At 36.2% G+C, this 19,708-nt stretch overlaps 1 protein-coding gene across 7 annotated transcripts in view; it reads right to left on the reverse strand.

Annotated features, from left to right (window-relative positions):
* The window catches only part of LOC121426551 (advillin-like), a 58,757-nt gene that overhangs the window by 32,542 nt on the left and 6,507 nt on the right, over positions 1-19,708 (reverse strand). The window contains exon 1 of one of the 7 annotated variants that reach the window (XM_041622921.1): positions 6,737-6,804. The exons of 4 other annotated variants lie outside the window; for them this stretch is intronic. The gene's annotated coding sequence lies outside the window, so the exon portion shown is untranslated. Of the gene's footprint in view, positions 1-6,650; positions 6,805-19,708 lie in introns of those variants that run through there. 2 more of the 7 variants (XM_041622905.1, XM_041622913.1) reach the window with 2 other exon arrangements.

A 19,708-nucleotide genomic window follows, 5' to 3' on the forward strand; every position in this document is an offset into this window, starting at 1 on the left:
GAGTAGCTGAAACAGTAATGTTTAATCATAAATTAAGTCACAAAGTGTCTTTTAATACTAATAGCATTATCCTATTCTCAACACACCTGGAACCAAACATGCCCCTGGATGACCTTTGACCTTAATGATCAGGACTGGGATGGGGAGAGTGTTCACTCCTTCAACTATTGAGGTAGAACAGTGGTGAAGATGAGTAGGAGTAACCCACAAATCCAACCTTGATCTACTGAAAATCCTACTAAGCTGGCAAGGAATTTGTGGGGGAAACATGTGCCATCTGAGTCACTGAACTCTTTGAGGTGAAGTGCAGCATTCTACAAAACTGGTTTGTACATGAACAGCACAACTCAAATATGACAATGTATTAAGGGACAAACATGTAGACAATATCCAGGGGCCCACATGACACAAATACATGTACCTTTATGATTAATTGATGTCAATGTACAATCTATCGTAAAAATCAAGCGTATCATCGATTGCTATGTGTTACAGGACCCTAGGCCTTCCCATGGGTTCAGTCAAGATCATTGGAAAAATACATTCACATGTACTCTACATGTACTTTTACAAGCCAAAAAACTTTCATACATGAGGAAATTTTGAGATATGATCTTAATAAAACATAGCTTTCTGAATACATGCATTCATAACATTTGAAAGTTAATGTGTGAAGGGCCCTTCACAAATAACATTTAAAGAGAGTTTGTAGAATAATCTGATAACAAGAAGAAATCAAGTTTCATACATGTATGGACTCATCAAATGAAATGTGATGCTATAGCCACTACACCTTTGTGAGTTGCAAATGTTAGAATCACAGTTTAACAAGATTCACATTATTGAGCGTTTACTATGTTGTTAGAAAGTGTTTTGGGAATGCTGGCGACGAATGCCCCAAGACCCACGCGTGTCTACAACCTTCAAGAATGTGTTTTTGAGAAGAGACATGAACTTCATGAAGCGGTTGCAGCATAGTTGGCTGCAGAGTTTGCTGCAGAGGAGGCAGAATTCTTGCTGCATTCCAGACTGAACACTCATGAATGACTATTATAATGTAGACAGACCTATGTGATCAGTTTTCACACAAGCATAATAATCCTGTTTTAGGGTGTTATTTATAGTAATACCAAGGAGGTATCAAGACGTCATATACATGTATCATGTGAATATATAGGCCTATGATCATTCAGACATAATGTAAGAACTTTCTGGTTCAATTTCTAAGCCATTGACAGTATAATACCTTAAAACTTTAATTAGGCTAAAAAAGAGTGATCATGTACAGCATCCATAAACAACAAAAACAGTTTTTAGCAAACACATTTAATAGGTCATTACCAAAAAAGCAACAATAATCAAATAAAAATCTCAAAAATTCAAAGACAAAAACAACAAGACGTGGGGCCAAGTTTCTGCTGAAGATTCCTGTTTATAACAGTAATTTTGAACACAATATACCGTTCACTATTTCTAAATTAACTCTTCCTATGAAGCGGTTAAATGCACGAGAAGTTTTCATTGATTAAATTTGTCCAATTAATCTACATCTATCTGGGTGATTAAAATTCAACATCACACTCCACCTATTCACAGGATCCAAGGTTAGTCCATGACTCTACGACAATCAAAGATAGACTACATGTGTAATTACTGCTCTGAATGAATTCAATCTATAACAAGTGGAATGCCTCTGGCCGTCTCACCTGCATCACGCGGTTCAATATAGCAGCAGTGCTGACTTTGAATACTACTCTAACTCGCACAAGATGTTCAGTGATACATGGTTACTCTTATGTCCACTTTTTATGAACTAGACCAATAAACTTACAGAGATGTGATGGTTATTCACCAAAAAACCCCAACAAGGCCAAAGTTCATTGACCTTACATGACCTTTGACCATGATCATGTGACCTGAAACTCAAACAGGATATTCAGTGATACTTGATTACTCTTATGTACAAGTTTCATGAATCAGATCCATAAACTTTCAAAGTTATGATGGTAATTCAACAGATACACCCAATTCGGCCAAAGTTCATTGACCTTTGACCTTGGTCATGTGACCTGAAACGTGCACAGGATGTTCAGTGATACTTGATTACTCTAATGTCCAAGTTTAATGAACTAGCCCAATAAACTTCCAAAGTTATGATGGTAATTCAACAGATACCCCCGATTCGGCCAAAGTTCATTGACCCTAATGACCTTTGACCTTAATCATGAGACCTGAAACTTGCACAAAATTTTCAGTGATGCTTGATTATTATTATGTCCAAGTTTCATGAATCAGATCCATAAACTTTCAAAGTTATGATGGGAATTCAACAGATATCCCCAATTCGGCCAAAGTTCATTGACCCTAAATGACCTTTGACCTTGGTCATGTGACGTGAAACTCATGCAGGATGTTCAGTGATACTTGATTAACCTTATGTCCAAGTTTCATGAACTAGGTCCATATATTTTCTAAGTTATGATGACATTTCAAAAACTCAACCACAGGTTAAGATTTCGATGTTGATTCCTCCAACATGGTCTAAGTTCATTGACCCTAAATGACCTTTGACCTTGGTCATGTGACATGAAACTCTAATAGGATGTTCAGTAATACTTGATTAACCTTATGGCCAAGTTTCATGAACTAGGTCCATATACTTTTTAAGTTATGATGTCATTTCAAAAACTTAACCTCAGGTTAAGATTTGATGTTGACGCCGCCGCCGCCGCCGTCGCCGCCGCCGTCGGAAAAGCGGCGCCTATAGTCTCACTTTGCTTCGCAGGTGAGACAAAAACCCTGACTGAATAATAATACCATACTTTACATGTATGAAAAGTTGGGAAATGAAATGCATGAACATTTATAAAAGAAAACATGTCAGATGTACAGCACTAGTTTGGTACAAAAATGTAAGTTGAACGTAACTAATAAATTAATGTTTCCAAATGAGAGCTATAAAATGTGTAAACTTGAATAAACATACATAAATTGTAGAATGCTTTTGTTGATCATGGTAATGCATATTCTCCTTAAAGGCTTTAAAAGCCCATCAATTTAAAAATTTGCATCACACAGGCATCATACAATTTAAAGATAAAGTTCAATAGTTCTGTTATATTGTCTGACGTCTATGAAAGGATCCAAGTCAGAGGTCACATCCTATTCCAGTGACAATTTTTTTTTCAGTGATAAAAGTGTACAGTGTAATTTTTTGATTTGATCATATAGACAGAATATTAGAGAATAGCATGATATCATTCATGCACATGTAATTCTAAACACTTTTCACACTCCCCTTCAGGCAAACCCAATTGTATGTACACTGTGTGCTTTACTCTTCTCATTCAAATGTGTTATTTTGTGAATTCATTCATTCAGAGACCAAAATAAGTAAAGTATGGATGTATGTTGTATAAACAAAGTTAAAAACTATGCTCACACTCTTATATAAGAATTGAAATGTATTGAGAAAATGAGAAGTAATATCAGGTCTCCATAAGGATAAAAAGAAAATGACATGTATCAATTCAAATGCAATTGACAATCACATGTGTATTGATTGGAGTGTTGTATTTTACCTTAAAAATTAAAGCGTATCCCAAAAATTCTTTATTTTTTGAACTACAGGTAGGAAACAACTGATTTCTATTTCAATCTTTTACATGTAGGTCTGCCGGTACCATCACATATCAATGCATTCTATGCAAAAGATCTGATTGCAGTTTTTCAGCATAGCATTTTTTATGACAGCAGCATGATAATACTAGTCTAGATAATACCAGCAGTAATGTAAAAATATCAGCAACAAAAATAACAGGAAAACTATAAAATATGTTAAGAAAGATATTGAATTGTAAAAAATGTCCTACAGATGATTGGAAAAGGTTGTTCAATAATATGCTTTTGCATATGAGAAAGCTTTATTAGCCATAGGCCTAACAGATAACTTTTGAAATTGATGACCACATGTTAAACCTGTTGTGAATTGTGTCAGGTCACATGACCAGCAAACAAATATGAAGGTTGTGTGGGCCTAGTACATAAATTGTTAGTACCACTGATTTTACCTTTTTTTATAACATCATCATGAGGGCAAATGGTGACACAGACAGCTGAGCTCCGGACAGCTCATGGCAGTATTTCAGAGACTGCTGATTGGTTCAGAGCGCGCAGATCACGTCATTATCATGACGTAATGACAAATATAATTTGGCTGAAGAGTACGTGAAAGTATCGATTATATCCAGCCACATTTTCTACACTTGAAATGGTCTTGGCTCGTGATTGGATCGCATTAGTATCGATCAAAACTTATCTAGATTCTGCAATTTCGTGCATATTCATTCGGTGCTCTAAACCCTGCACTATGGCGTTAGTCTGCATGACTTTGGCGGAAAAGCGAGTAGTAATCAAAATACGCTTTATACTGTGCGATATCGGTAAGGAGATTGTCGGAAAATGCTTTCTATTTCAAATAAAATATGCTAAAGTGAAATTCTATAGTGGATTTTGGTATGAGGTGACATAGAGAATTGCACACTTTTTTTGATGCCATGTTGTGCTGGGCACTGGTAGGCTTGCAATGTACATGTACATATATGCTACTATATTTTCATTCATAAATTGGCTTGCGATAGTGGCTGGATGATGTCATGTAATAAGTGTATGCAACTGCTGCGGCGAAACTTATGTTCATGTATGCTATATTTTGTTATAATATATAATCTACCTCAACGCACTATCTTTGTACAGTAACATTCACCTTAACTAATTTCAATGAGCGAAGGCCAAAAGTCATCATTCAAAGTCATGAAGTCTTTTAACAGGGCATGAGAAAATAGGCATGTACCTGTACATGTAAGGCATGAGTATTATGTATTCAATCGATCAAATTAATTCATTTGTAAATTAGGAAAGAAACAACACATGGAGATGTAGGCCATGTAGGTTGAAAATTCACTATTGTTTTTGGTGTACATGTAAATATATATGTGTTCATACTGTGTTCTTTCATGAATCATATTTTCAAATAATTAAATATATAAAAAATTAGTTCATCATTTTCTTTCAATCTTGGCCAGTCATTATACCAAAAACACAGTATGCCTACAATCTACAATATTATCAAGCAAATTGACGGGAAGGTTTGAGATGCATCACATAGTTTAGCTAGTTTATTGTATGTGATCCACATCTCCCCTTCTAAGGGTGTGTTTATGCTTCCATTGCGAGGACAGAATCAGCGATTTCAAACGTCGATTCAAAACGCTGATCATAAACGTGGTTCTGGGAGTGCTGTTTATGCTTAACTTTTCAGAGCAAATCATGATCTCCAGCTGGCTTAGCATCGTAAAGCGAGGTCAAATTGGGCGCGCCTTTTTTCGAAAGTTTTTTTTCCGATTGTTGTTAATACGTGGAGATAACATGGAACAATACGACTGTATTTGTCCGCGGATTTTCATCTCACCGGAAGCATATACCAAATGACGTCATTTAAACACGTTTACAATCATGGTTCTGTTTATACTTCCCCAGAAAGCCTGATTCTGGTCAAACGACGTTTACAAACGCACCTTTTGTGAGTTTACGATCGGTGTTTTGAAAGAGCGTTTAAATGAAAGTAAGCATGGACGCAACCGTATTTTGGACTAATCACGTTTGGAAACGCTGATTCTGGCCTGAAAAGTGGAAGCATAAACACGGCCTTAGTTAATGAATTTCAGTTTCAATTTGTTCAATTTCATTTCACTGCTTCCTAATTTGGTACATTTCCATATGAACAAATGAGTGAACTTCCCCTTATAGAGGAATACATGTACTCAATTGCATTTTCTTTCATTTTATCACCATCCAAGAGAAACGTCCACTAAGAGTAAAATAAACTAAACAGTACATCTTGTAAATGTTTACATTCTCATAATATAAAGTTATGTTTAGATATGAAAGCAGAACAGAAAGTAATTTTTTAAATGAGATGACAAAAGACATACACTGTATTGTGCACTGAAAGAGTATGAATAGTCAAAGAGTCACGTGGTCTGCAGCTAAAATGTACATGCACACGCATAAGAGTCAAATGCTGTTGCACAAACATCAGCAATAAACGTACATGTATGTCTGATGCGTAAGACTACGAACCATGACTGTGAAGTACCCACTACCAATACACTCTGGTTTTTCATTACTTGCTGTTTTCTTTTATATCAACAGATGTCCAGTGGCAATTTTCGTAACAAAAATCTTGCACCTAATTCTGGTTGATATATTAAAAGGAAACAAGAACAAAAGCAAAATGGGAGCGCATAGGCAGTGGGTACTTCACAGCAACAGTTTATGTTCTTCCGCTTCAAACATATTTCCATTTTGCATAACAGCAAAGATAAAGCTGCAGATTCCGAGCTGCAATAGTAGCTGTCAGAATTCATCATCATCACCAACATCATCATCATACTTTAAATTATGTACTTTGAATACTTCCCCCATATACATTGTCAAGATTTCAGAAAAATTTAGAAAATTGTTTCAAGAGTTCACTGACTATTCCATATTCCAAAATATCATGCCACAAATATCATCTGACAAATACAATACCACAAATAACATACCGCAAATATCATATGACAAATACAATACCACAAATAACATACCGCAAATATCATATGACAAATATTATACCACTTGAAAATCTTGCAGGTAGACTGTTGGTACTGTCTGAATCAAAATGTTTTATAACCTGATAAAGTGCATCGGCATCAACTCAGGACTGGTGGTTGAATGGGAGGTTTACATACTCTTCTTGGTACAGGAAAGTGGCGTTCTTCCTTGAAACAAAACTGGTTACAAAATAGGGCTATGAAGGCTATTGCACACTTCCTACCATAGTCATTGCTGACTCAGAGTTTGACAACATTTTAATAAGGAGGTGTGAGGCAAAATCTCTCTACAGTAAAGCCAACATGTACATGTAAAAAAGATAACCAGGGCTGAGAAAATCTGAGAAACATATTGTTACAGAATAGAAAATTTATGTAAATCTATAAAAATTTGAATTCAAAAGATTTATAAAAAATCAATAATCAGCAACAGAGTCCAGTGAGTATTAAATTGACCAGCCTTACTTTTAGAACAGAACAGGGACTTTCATACAATCAGTTGGGAGGGGGTATAGACAGGCCGTATACATGTAGATGTACCTTGAAAACCTACCAGATATTTTTGTTACTTCCAAATTACTGCATTTACCGATAATACAAAGTACCACAAAGAAATTTTCTCAAAGTAACGCTCTAAAAAAATGTTGCCAAAGATTTGGTTTAACATCAAAGTCCATGTGAAACTTTGGGTGGGGGGGGGGGTCAATGAATAAAGTGAAATTTACTCTAGTATCATCTTACTTTCAACCATACAAATGTGTAGTGGCTAGCAGTCATCACATCTTTCTTTTTAGACATTGATTCTTTGTGAAAATTTGATTGCTTGAATATGTATTGCGTATGTAATACCCTCTCGTTGTAATGTCTTTAATTTTTTCTTTAAACTCAAGTAAATACGTGACTGGCTATCAACTTTGGAGGGATTAATACCAAAACTTATAATAGGCTTGAGAAGGTACATTTCATGGTCTGAACAGATATATATTTTTGAGACTTACACAGACTGCTCTCATAGACACCGAAAAAAATCTGGTTGAATTTTAGAATATTATGGAAAAATGCAGAGCTACATAATGACTGTAAAATCATTTCCATAAGGAAAAGGAGCTTGCAAAGTATAAACTTAAAGGAAGTGTTTCCATGCCTTGACCAATCGGATTATCAACAAGGAAGTAAGGGATGATAGTGAAAATAGGACACTGTTCTCACTACCTTCCTAAACTACTTTACTTGAAACTAGTTTGTAGTAAGAACGGTCAATGCGATCTTGGAAGCAATGTTCCAAACCGGTTCAGAAAACCATCTCGCGATGTAGTTTCAAGATCGCTTTGCCCGTTAAACTGGTTTTAGCATGAGGACACAACCGTTCTTCGGGAAGTGATCTTCACACATTTTGAGCGCGCTACTCCACACGACAGGTGTAGAATGCCTACACTGCGGTTTCGAATTTCGCGCGAAATGTGTCACCCCACTGAGAGCGTTTCCATAGCAACAAAATCGCTTTACGTGAAGTGATATTGAAAACCACTTTCATGTGATCAAGTGTGAACGCTTGCAAACCGATCTTCCAACTGGTTTCCTGAATCGGTTTCCAGTCTTTTAGAAAGTGTAATGAGAACGGCCTCTAGGTGTGCATTTTTGCTCTGCTATTTGCAGGTGAAATGATCAAATGGTCATAATTATATGTATAGGTATGCACATTTCAACTTCATGTGCAAGGGAGCGCACAACAGAGCTGCTGATAAAAAAGATGACTCTGGGTGGAGAGTGGCAAATGTAGATAAACGCCTTGCCAAAGGATACAAGTGCTGCAGTGGGATTCGAACTCTAGACCTTCAAAGTCAGGAGACTTATCCACTAAGCCACAACACCCTACATTGACTGATTAACTGATTGATTGGTACAATTACCTTCAGATATTGTCATGAAAGCAGAAAAGTCATAAAAAATAATTGATTACCAAGACACACAATAAATGTCAGATTTATATCACCAATATGATTTGTGCACTGCAGATGCAGTACATACTCTTCTTATTAACCCTTTTCAGAGGGGCACATACATGTGTACATGTACATGTAAATTAAGTTTTTAAATTAATAAAAAAATCTATTAGAAAAAAATCAAGAATCCTGTCATCTTTCCTATAGAAATTACCCTTCAGTCAAGGCAAATTCTTCAAATTTAGGTACAGGTAGATTGTTTTTCTTTTATTGTGTAATAACATACCCAAGACTGTATCTTCTTTAACATGAATGTTTCCACAGCTGACAATTCTCAACACACAAACATGAACAATCAAATGCTTTATCTCATTCTCATATGCATGCAATGAACTGTTGTTTGATGGAGTAAATACTGGCACGCTCCAACCCAATTTGTCAAGCAATAATGAGATACCAAACGGCTCTGTCATCACTGAGCAAATGGACGATAATTGGTCCATTAAATCACTCAGTGCCCATTGCCAATGAGCTGTTAGAAGACCAAAGATAAATATTGGGTGTAACTTAAGTCTTTAATCTTGTCTTGTCCACAGTTTAATTAGGTATGTAGTTTGTATAATTAGAGCAACACAAGATAAACAAATTTCTGCAATGTTGAGACTTGAGAATTTGAGATGTGTAGTAGAACTGAACAAATGGAAGAAATATGCACATCTTGCATCAACATTTTATGTACTGTAGATCATGGAATAATTGTAATTGTTAGTGTTATGATGGGAATACTGCATAATTTTTAATATTGATTTTTTTTTTGGGGGGGGGGTTATCACACATGGCATGGTTTTCTCTCTTTCTGCTCATTTTGAACATTATGCAGTCTGTGAACATTTGAAGGCAGATGAAAGTTAGTGCTAAATTTAGTCAAATCATTACGACAAACTCAGTAGAAAAGTACAATTACATACATACATACAAATCATTATCTCTCTCTCTTTCTCTTCTCTTCTCTTCTCTCTTCTTTATCTACATGTATATAAGGTACACATTTCTTATTTCATCCCTTTAAATTATCTTTGAAAAGTCTTATAATCTTCTTTCCCCATTCTCCTCTATCACTCATTCTTGTCCATCCTTTATAATGCAAATCTGGGATTTTTCTGCATACAGTATACACGTATAATGACACATTTTCACCAATATATTGCCCTCTATCTTTATTAATTCCCTTTCTTTGACTATTATATTAAACAAGTGGAATGCCTCTGGCTGTCTCACCTGCATCACACGGTTCAATATAGCAGCAGTGCTGACTTTGAATACTACTCTAACTCGCACGAGATGTTCAGTGATACATGGTTACTCTTATGTCCACTTTTTATGAACTAGACCAATAAACTTACAGAGATATGACGGTTATTCAACAAAAAAAAAAAACATGGACAAAGTTCATTGACCTTACATGACCTTTGACCTTGATCATGTGACCTGAAACTCGCATAGGATGTTCAGTGATACTTGATTACTCTTATGTACAAGTTTCATGAATCAGATCCATAAACTTTCAAAGTTATGATGGTAATTCAACAGATACACCCAATTCGGCCAAAGTTCATTGACCTTTGACCTTGGTCATGTGACCTGAAACGCGCACAGGATGTTCAGAGATACTTGATTACTCTAATGTCCAAGTTTAATGAACTAGACCAATGAACTTTCAAAGTTATGATGGTAATTCAACAGATACCCCCGATTCGGCCAAAATTGATTGACCCTAAATGACCTTTGACCTTAATCATGAGACCTGAAACTTGCACAAAATGTTCAGTGATGCTTGATTACTATTATGTCCAAGTTTCATGAATCAGATCCATAAACTTTCAAAGTTATGATGGGAATTCAACAGATATTCCCAATTCGGCAAAAGTTCATTGACCCTAATTAATTAAATGACCTTTGACCTTGGTCATGTGACGTGAAACTCGTGCAGGATGTTCAGTGATACTTGATTAACCTTATGTCCAAGTTTTATTAACTAGGTCCTTATACTTTCTAAATTATGACGTCATTTCAAAAACTTAACCTCAGGTTAAGATTTGATGTTGACGCCGCCGCCGTCGGAAAAGCGGCGCCTATAGTCTCTCTCTGCTTCACAGGTGAGACAAAAATCATTAATAATTATAATCCTTTTGGATCACTATACATTGACACGTCATATAAATATTATGCTCAATAGGCCACAGTAATTCCCATACCAAAATTTCATTTCTATAGGCCTACTATTGTGAAGTGTTCAAATAAACAAGAATTATTTGATGAATGACTTTGTCCACTCTGAGTTGCCTATTTACTATCAGCTTTGGTTGGCATTTGCAATGCAAATCCTACCAAGATTCCTTATCAATCAAATCCCTTGACAGGATTGTGATAAAATCTACATTCACTATCAAAATGTGTGATGCGATTTTAATGCTATGAATATACCTACAATCCACCACACCCATAATCTCTACATGCATGAAGACATACCGTAAAAATTATAGCTCTCTTTTGATGTGTGCCTTTGTACTACTAGGGGTGTAACACTGTGTTTTACAGTATAAATTTGTTAGCCTTTCAATAATTTTCACTTCCCATCAATCATGAAAATATACACACTTGTTAACGCCCATCTAAAGCTTTAAACATTTCAGTTCAATTACACTGGAAGATCATCTAAAATTCCAATCTTTAAATTACACAATTGTAGTGAAAGTTGAATATTAGTTCTTAAGTTACATGTAATTTTTTGTGAAAATATGAATCCCACACCCCTTTTCTGTAATGTTCTTATCTTGTTTTATTATGAGCTCAATATGAGAATTCATACATGTATTTCAAGAAGTATTTCTCGTTTCACATCGCAATTTGCTACTGTGTATGCATTATATTTGTAACTTCCATCCAAATAAAACTATCAAATGCAGCAAATTTTTAACAAATGAACTGCTTTCATTAAATCTGGAAAATTTGTTTCATTTTTTTTTTGCTGCAAGGTCCCGTGTTTCTAATAAATAATCATTATTTATTTATTACTTGCGATTTGTCTGAGGATACAAAGTACTGCTATCATTAACCCAGCTTTAGCTGTGCTGCTCAAGCATTGCAAGGAATTTCTTCCTCCCGGGTACCCATTCACCCTTACCTGGTGGGTGTTTCATAAAGCTGTTCGTAAAGTTATGCACAACTGGAACATGATCTTAGGTCCTACAGTATTAAAGTCAATTACATAGGGATATCACTTGGCATGAGAAAGGGTTACCAGTTGTGAGTAAAGTCATTCGTATCTTACGAACAGCTTTATGAAACACCCACCTGGGTTGAGTGCAGCACAATGTGGGTAAATTTCTTGCTGAATACGCCATGGCTGGGAAATGAATCCATGGCTGCGTTCATGCGACCTAAACCCAGAATCACGATTTGAATCATGATTCAAAACAGCAACATGAATCACGATCCGACAGAATCAGCGTTTATACGACCATCTTTCTAATGCTGTTTCTCCCTGAATTCGGGCCGATCCAGTGCACATTACAGTAGGCAGTTTGACCCAGGAAGCATAGGTCAACATTTTCGTGCATGTTTCTAAATTCACGTCGGCTGCTAGATTTTTGCTGCCGCCGGAGCTAACGCGCGATCGTTTGTGCAAGTGCAACGTTTACTCGGCTTCCGAAATATAAATCTTTTACTTCCAGAATTCCGTGTATTGTACCTTGTATAGTTTTTGTTTACATGTATTCAATTTCTGTGAATCCCGGTAAGGGATGCTTGTGCTATCAGGCTGAGCCCAAAGCACAAGCAGAGCCCTGAGTTCGTCGTTAGTCCAAATGGAACTTGAAGACATGAATGATGAAAACAATGAACTATACAAATGACGCTACAGTACAACCCCGGGGGTACAATACACAGAATGATAATTCCTATTAAATGCACGTGACAATTGGCATATACCGGTACTAGTAGCAGTACTGCTACATGTACACGAAAATTAACCTGCACGAAACACAGCACGCCTTTGAGTCGAACCCGGAATAAGCACGACAAAATGACGTCATAGAATCATGATTCAAATCACGATATCGTTTATACGACCTTTTTCGTTCATGATTCTACAGAAACGTCTTTCAAAACGCTCCTTTTTCCGTGTTTCATGTTTGTGATTTGAAAGACGTTTATTTCCACTTTCGACTAAATGCAATCATGATTCTGCAGAATCGTGATTTGAATCATGATTCTAATGATGATTCTAGGGTAAAAAAGTGTCGAATAAATGCATCCCATGTCCCTCAGATTGAAAGATGAGAGTCATAACCGCTAGACCACGACATCTCCACAGACCACGATACCCCCATATTTCTCTATCATTCTCACATCTGATTGGTTTGATGTTCAGGAATGCATCAAGGTGTTTCAGTCTCATTGTGGTTTATCAAGCAACCTTCTAATCCCACCATTGTCATCTCTGAATTCACAGTCACAAGGGACCTTTTCAGGCGAAGAAGGAAATTACATTAAAAGGTCACTGTACAATCATTACTCATCCTATTCACAAATGGGTGAACTTTTTGCCAAACAAGCAAAAAACAAGTCAAGGGGTAAATTAGCCTCTGAAAAGTTTGGTGGGCATCACAGAAAATTTATAATTTCAACACCTCATGCTTGTGGGGGGGCATGTTGATTTGAAGCTTTTCTGATTTTTTCAAAAAGAGCTATCTGTCCTAAATAGCATTAAAATACTAGCAGGATACACTTTAGTATAGAGTGCCTTTTCTCGACATCCAATAGCTTTCAGTAAATATTCAAGAAAACTAGAGTCTCGAAGTCCACCAGTCAAATAACATGAAAGGCATGGTCCACGGTGAACAAAAATCTTGCTGCTTGATGCAGAATATTTCTGACTTTTAATAGCATGGACCAAAAAATAAGAATTATTGATTGGAAGATTTCTACAGGAAAGGCCTTGATCTTTAATAGTTGAGCAGATGCAGGAACACATGTTTATATAAATTCTAATTATGCTTATCGAATTCCCTCATTAAATCCCTTTCCATTGGATGATAGTCTACCTTTATATGTACATGTATGTATTTCAGTTTTACAAACATCATTATTCACATTTTCTTTTTATTGTTACTTTTATCTACTTGGTACATGAACAGTACACATTGATTTCTAATTCATTTATTTCCTATCTATATTTTGCGTTCATTTTATTATCATTTTTATTCTTTCATTTATCCATTTCATTATTAACATACTTGTACCGTGTGCAGCATCTCATGTCTATCTGGGGGGAGCAAGTCATTTAAAATAATAGGCCTGTACTGTTCATGTCAGCTGTCAACCTGTTACACAAACTTCTTATATTCTCATGAAGTATCCTGTGAGGAAGTAATGCATACAGTATACTTCATGAAAACGAGGAAATTCCTTTTCCTGCACAAAAGTAACATTCTGAAATCTTGAAAACATCCTGAAGGACTGACACATACATTTCAAAATTAATTTCCCTTTCCCACTGCCCTGCCAAACAAAAACCAAATTATATAAATTGCAAGTCCTGCACTGGGCCCTGGGAATTCATTTTTATGCAAAACAGATGGCACAAAGTGCACGCATAAATTTCCCAGTCAGATAATGAATATGAAAGTTTTGTGAATGGCTGGCTAGAGCAAGACCACAAAGTTTGTATATTTTTAGCCTTAATGATTCTTGGAATATTCATGTCAATAGCATTTCTTTGTGTGTTCTTTGTGTATGTTGGCTGTCATCTTTAAATGGTATGTACATGATATTACATTGTAACACAAACTTCTTGAGAACTTTGCACAAGTTGCACAAGATCGGACTTGACTTTTGTCAGAACTACAGAGAAAAACTTCTCTGTATTTCGACTTGACAATTTGCATCCTTCGCAAAATGTTTTTGTCTCCCATGACAAACCTGCAGCACCGAATCCTGGCTGATAAGAAAAAAACATTAACTAACTCAAGATTGGAGTGTAAAGTAGTTGTTGCTTCAGCAGCCATGCTTCGTACATGTAGTCTTCTGCATTAGACATATTGCTGACGGTTTTTCGTTATGAAAAACTGCCAGTGGATATACATGTACAGCGATAAAAATAGGGACAGTGATTTTCCGCGATCGCAGAAAACGGACAGAATTCACGGAAAGGGCCTTTTGAGACGGAAAGTGGCATTTCAAACGGAAAATCACAGAAAACATTTATTTCTTCAAAATAGACTCAACAGGAACAGAAATTACTCCAAAATATCAACAAAATATGAATATTAAATGGCCACAAAACCCCAGAAAACACGATCTCACTTCACTACAATCATGACAATTCACACATCGTGACTGCACTCGATATCATCGGACTCGATCGTACCCCGCGCCAGTACTTCGCCGGGCGGGCACCGGGTCGGGCTTCACATGCACACATCCTTCGAAAAACATGGTCGTGTGTTGCTGCCCTCTACGTTCGAAGATGTAACAGCACGATATCGAGGTCTTAAAATCCAAAATGGGGGATTGGCGAAAGTCATTGACTGCACATAACGATGTCCCAAAAACCCTAAAATTATTGATGAAATTTCACTTAACCGAAAAATAATGCTAATAATGTGAAAAGTGAGGATGTGTTCATGTTAAATGTGTTTGTCAAAATATTTTGTGCACCCGCATAGATCTGGTTAGAACGGATTCCATTGCGTTGTTGGTACAGTGGCAGATACAAATTTGACCAGCGCGAGTGTTATATTGCTATTTAATGGGTAAACGGAATTGTCACTTTTCTGTGTGTACAAAGTCTATGGGGAAACAGAATTTCCCTTTTCTGACATGCTGGAACGAAATTTGAGATTTTCTGAAATGAAAAGGCAATTTTTTGAAACGGAAAATCACTGTCCCTATAAAAAGAAAAAACCTATGCAAGAGCAGGGGGGGTGCTGTATAGGCAGTGACTGCGAATAGCCTTCCGCATTAGATATACAGTGTATTGCTGACGTTCAACATGACAGGATCACTCGTAAAGACAAAAGCTGCAGCCTCCGCTTATATTCTAGGCTTAACTTTGGTCTGAATGTTCTTACTTATTACATTAAACTGCATGGACAAGACGAAAAGAAGATAACTCTTCTCACCAGGGCTCTCATCATGCACTCAGACAAGAGGTCAAAGGTCAAATACCGGGTTTGGCATTTGGAGCATCCCAATGGAAACTTGATATGGACATGTAGTGACAGTACATCAAGGTTTCAGCTATAAATATATCTCTTCAAAGGTGCCATCTTTGAAAGATGTAATAATTGAAGTACAGCAGACATGTTAACATATTTTTAACATGGCAGATGACCCTTGTGAGATTAAACTATTTACTTTGATTCAGTAGGCTTATAGGCTTTTTATACGGGTAGCAGCAGTCTTGACGTGGATTCATTGAAATGCAAACAATTTTTTTTAAGTAGAAATATATTGAAAATCGTAAAAATGGAGAATCATACATGTATATCAAATTAAAGGAGAAAGTAAGGAGAACAATGTCGTACATCATTTTATCATTGAGACCAAGGAAACTCAGTTAATTAATAGTTTAAAGTGCTCTCTCTGAATGCTTCAAACACGCAGAATTATGTCCGCGAAATTGGGGATTTTTTATGACGTCACTGTCTGTACGAGAGGCATGATTGGCTCTCCCACGTGAAGCTCCACTTGCATGCAAAACCTGTTGCGAGGGTACGTTTTCCTTACACTGAATCTGACATTCTTACATGCTTCCGGTGAGATGAAAATCCGCGGGCAGTCGTATTGCTCCATGTTATCTCTACGTAATAACAACAATCGGAAAAAAAAAACTTTCGAAAAAAGGCACGCCCAATTTGACCTCGCTTTGCGATGCGAAGCCAGCTGGAGATCATGATTTGCTCTGAAAAGTTAAGCATAAACAGCACTCCCAGAACCACGTTTACAATCAGCGTTTTGAATCGACGTTTGAAATCGCTGATTCTGTCCTCGCAATGGAAGCATAAACAAACCCTATGCTAGTCACAACAAATGACATAAATTTTCACCAAAATATAACAATAGAACAAAAATGTTGCAAACTTGAATCTAATATTAAAACAACAATTCAAAAAATCTCTTTAGTGTTGAGGTGCATACTCTCTTTGCAGATTTTATAATACTGTACGTAAAGTCTGGTATATGCATTGTTATCAGGTGTAAATTGTGCAATGATTTTGATGGAAAACATGATAGCACATATTGACAAGAGTTTGAGACTCAAAATGAGAGGAGCCATTGATCATATGGCCAATCATCATCAAGAATGAAATACGAGAAACATCTGGAGCTAGGTCATTAGCAGCAACAGCTTTCATTTCAATTTTTAAAGGGATCGGAGGAAGTAAAGTGAGACAGGTGAAACTCATTATTATGACATTGATATGGTTAGTTGCCATGGATACTGGTGAAACATAGATCAGGCAGGATGATTGATTTTGATAATGATTCCAAAATTCCCTACATGTACTTCATGAAAATAATACTATATATTGTTGATCAACAGTGATTTATCACTTTTTGACAGAATATAATTTCCTATAACAGACGAGAATAATAACAAGTGGAATGCCTCTGGCAGACTTACCTGCATCATGTGCAGTGCTGACTTTGTAAACAACTATAAAGATTAATAATTATTCATAAAAAACACCATATTTTTAAAATACCAATGACGTCCCCATAGACGCCATTGGGAAACAAGTGAAATGCCTCTGGTGGTCTCATCTGCATCACGCAATTCAATATACATGTAGCAGCAGTGCTGACTTTGAAAACTAAAACAATTATTCACAAAAAACACCATTCATATAATGATACAATACTACGTTCATTGACATTTGACTTTGATCATGTCACCTAAAACCTGTCAGTGATACTTGATTACCCCTACATGTATATCCACATTTTATACACTTTATCTATAAACTTTGAAAGTTATGAGTTATGACAGCAATCTAATAATTACCTCTGATAATGGCCAAAGTTCAATGACCTTTGACTTTGGTCATGTGACTTGAAACTCACATAACATATTCAGTCATACTTGACGACTCTTATGTCCAAGTTTTATGAACTATACCAATATACTTACAAAGTTATGATGGTAATTCAACAGATACCCCCAATATGGCCAAAGTTCATTGACCCTAAATGACCTTTGACCTTGGTCATGTGATGTGAAACTCATGCAGGATGTTCAGTAATACTTAATTAACCTTATGTCCTAGTTTCACGAACTAGGTCCATATACTTTATAAGTTATGCTGTCATTTCAAAAACTTAACCTTTGGTTAAGGTTTGGTGTTGACGCCGCCGCCGTCACCGCCGGAAAAGCGGCGCCTATACCGTAGTCTCACTCTTCTATGCAGGTGAGACAATAAAACAGTGCAAGTGAAGAACAAGAAAAGTAGCAGCAGAACTTAACTCAAGTTTACTGTGACATATTTTTCAATATCAAAATGAATAAATAACAAACCATGAAAAATATAACAATCCTATGATAAATAAAATACAAACTAATGTTACTTCAAGTCCAATTGTAACATGGACACGTATCAGTAATTCTGGTTGTGCTCTTTAAAAAATAATTTTATATAGCCTTTCCAATGTTGCCCAGCCAGGTGTCAATATCCCAAGTGAGGCCAAAGCAGCATTTAGCCAATTTCATTGACTGAAATTCACCTGGAATCACAAGTGAAAAAATACTCCATTGTATCGTCAATTTTAGATCAATTGTTGTCAATATTGTAAACAGTTGCTCTAATAAAATAGACTGAAATTCACCTGGAATCATGGGTGAAAAAGGACAAATAATTTGACGATAGCTTTATAGCTTGTCAATAATGCACAGGTATGGTCTTTGACCTCGACTGAAAAAGAAACAAACCAACATCTATGATCTCCAAAGCACACAGGTACTTCTCTTCTGTAAGAGTAGCAAGGGGGTGTGGCATATTCATTAAGTTTAATGTTCCTTTCCACTGTGACAGAGAAGGAAGCATCAACAGGATACTACAGAAGAAGCTTTTTTCCTCTTTGATGACATCATCAATTTCCTTGGGAGAGGGGCTCGGCTGGGGGCGAGCTCTAATTCTCGATGACCTATGGATATGGAGCTACACAATTTAAACGCTGTTATTGAGTGCAGTGCTTGAAAGCCTTGAATCTTGGGACGACATAGAAGATCAATATCATAAATTTTCTTAAAAGAAAAGTCCCCCCCCCAACAAAATGTTTATTTGAATGAAAAGAGAAATATCCAACAAGCGAATGCTGAAAATTTCATCAAAATCGGATGTCAATTAAGAAAGTTATGATGACATTTTATCCTGGTCAGTATGCGAAGGAGGAGACTGATGACGCCATCCACTCACTATTTCTTTTGTATTTTATTTTATCAAATATTCTACTTTTCTCCAAAGAAACAAAGATTATAAAATCCTCCCTGAATACATGTATGTGGAATAAGCATTGTTTCATATGGTTCAGTCAAGTTGGTCCTAGTGTCAAATCTGTAAAAATAAAATATAGTATAATTCAAACAATGAAAAATAAAAGAAATAGTGAGGGACATCATTGATTCTCACATTTGCATATCACTGAGTTGTGCTTATCACTGTTTTGTGAAAAAAATAACTTTCTTATTTTTCATCCGATTTTGATGAAATTTTCAGCGTTATGGTACATGTACTTTGATTTTTCACTATTTATTAAAATCTAAGAATCAGGCCTAGATGTACATGTAGGCCCAGAAATTGTAATGAACGTATTACTTTTACAATACAAAAGCATCCTAAAGTCAGGGAATTTTTTTTTCTGCCGGTGGGGGTGGGGTAACTTATATATTTCTTTTCATTCGAAATTACATTTTGAACTAAACACATGAAAAGTGCAAGAACTATTGATTTCTGTAGTCAAGTACAATGAAAGTTCACTGAAGATAAAGGCTTGGTGTCAGTTTGATCTACCACTTTAAGATGAGAGATGTTTTACTCAAGCTGAAGG

This window comes from Lytechinus variegatus, chromosome 1 (assembly GCF_018143015.1).
Source record: "Lytechinus variegatus isolate NC3 chromosome 1, Lvar_3.0, whole genome shotgun sequence".
Taxonomy (NCBI): Eukaryota; Metazoa; Echinodermata; class Echinoidea; order Temnopleuroida; family Toxopneustidae; genus Lytechinus; species Lytechinus variegatus.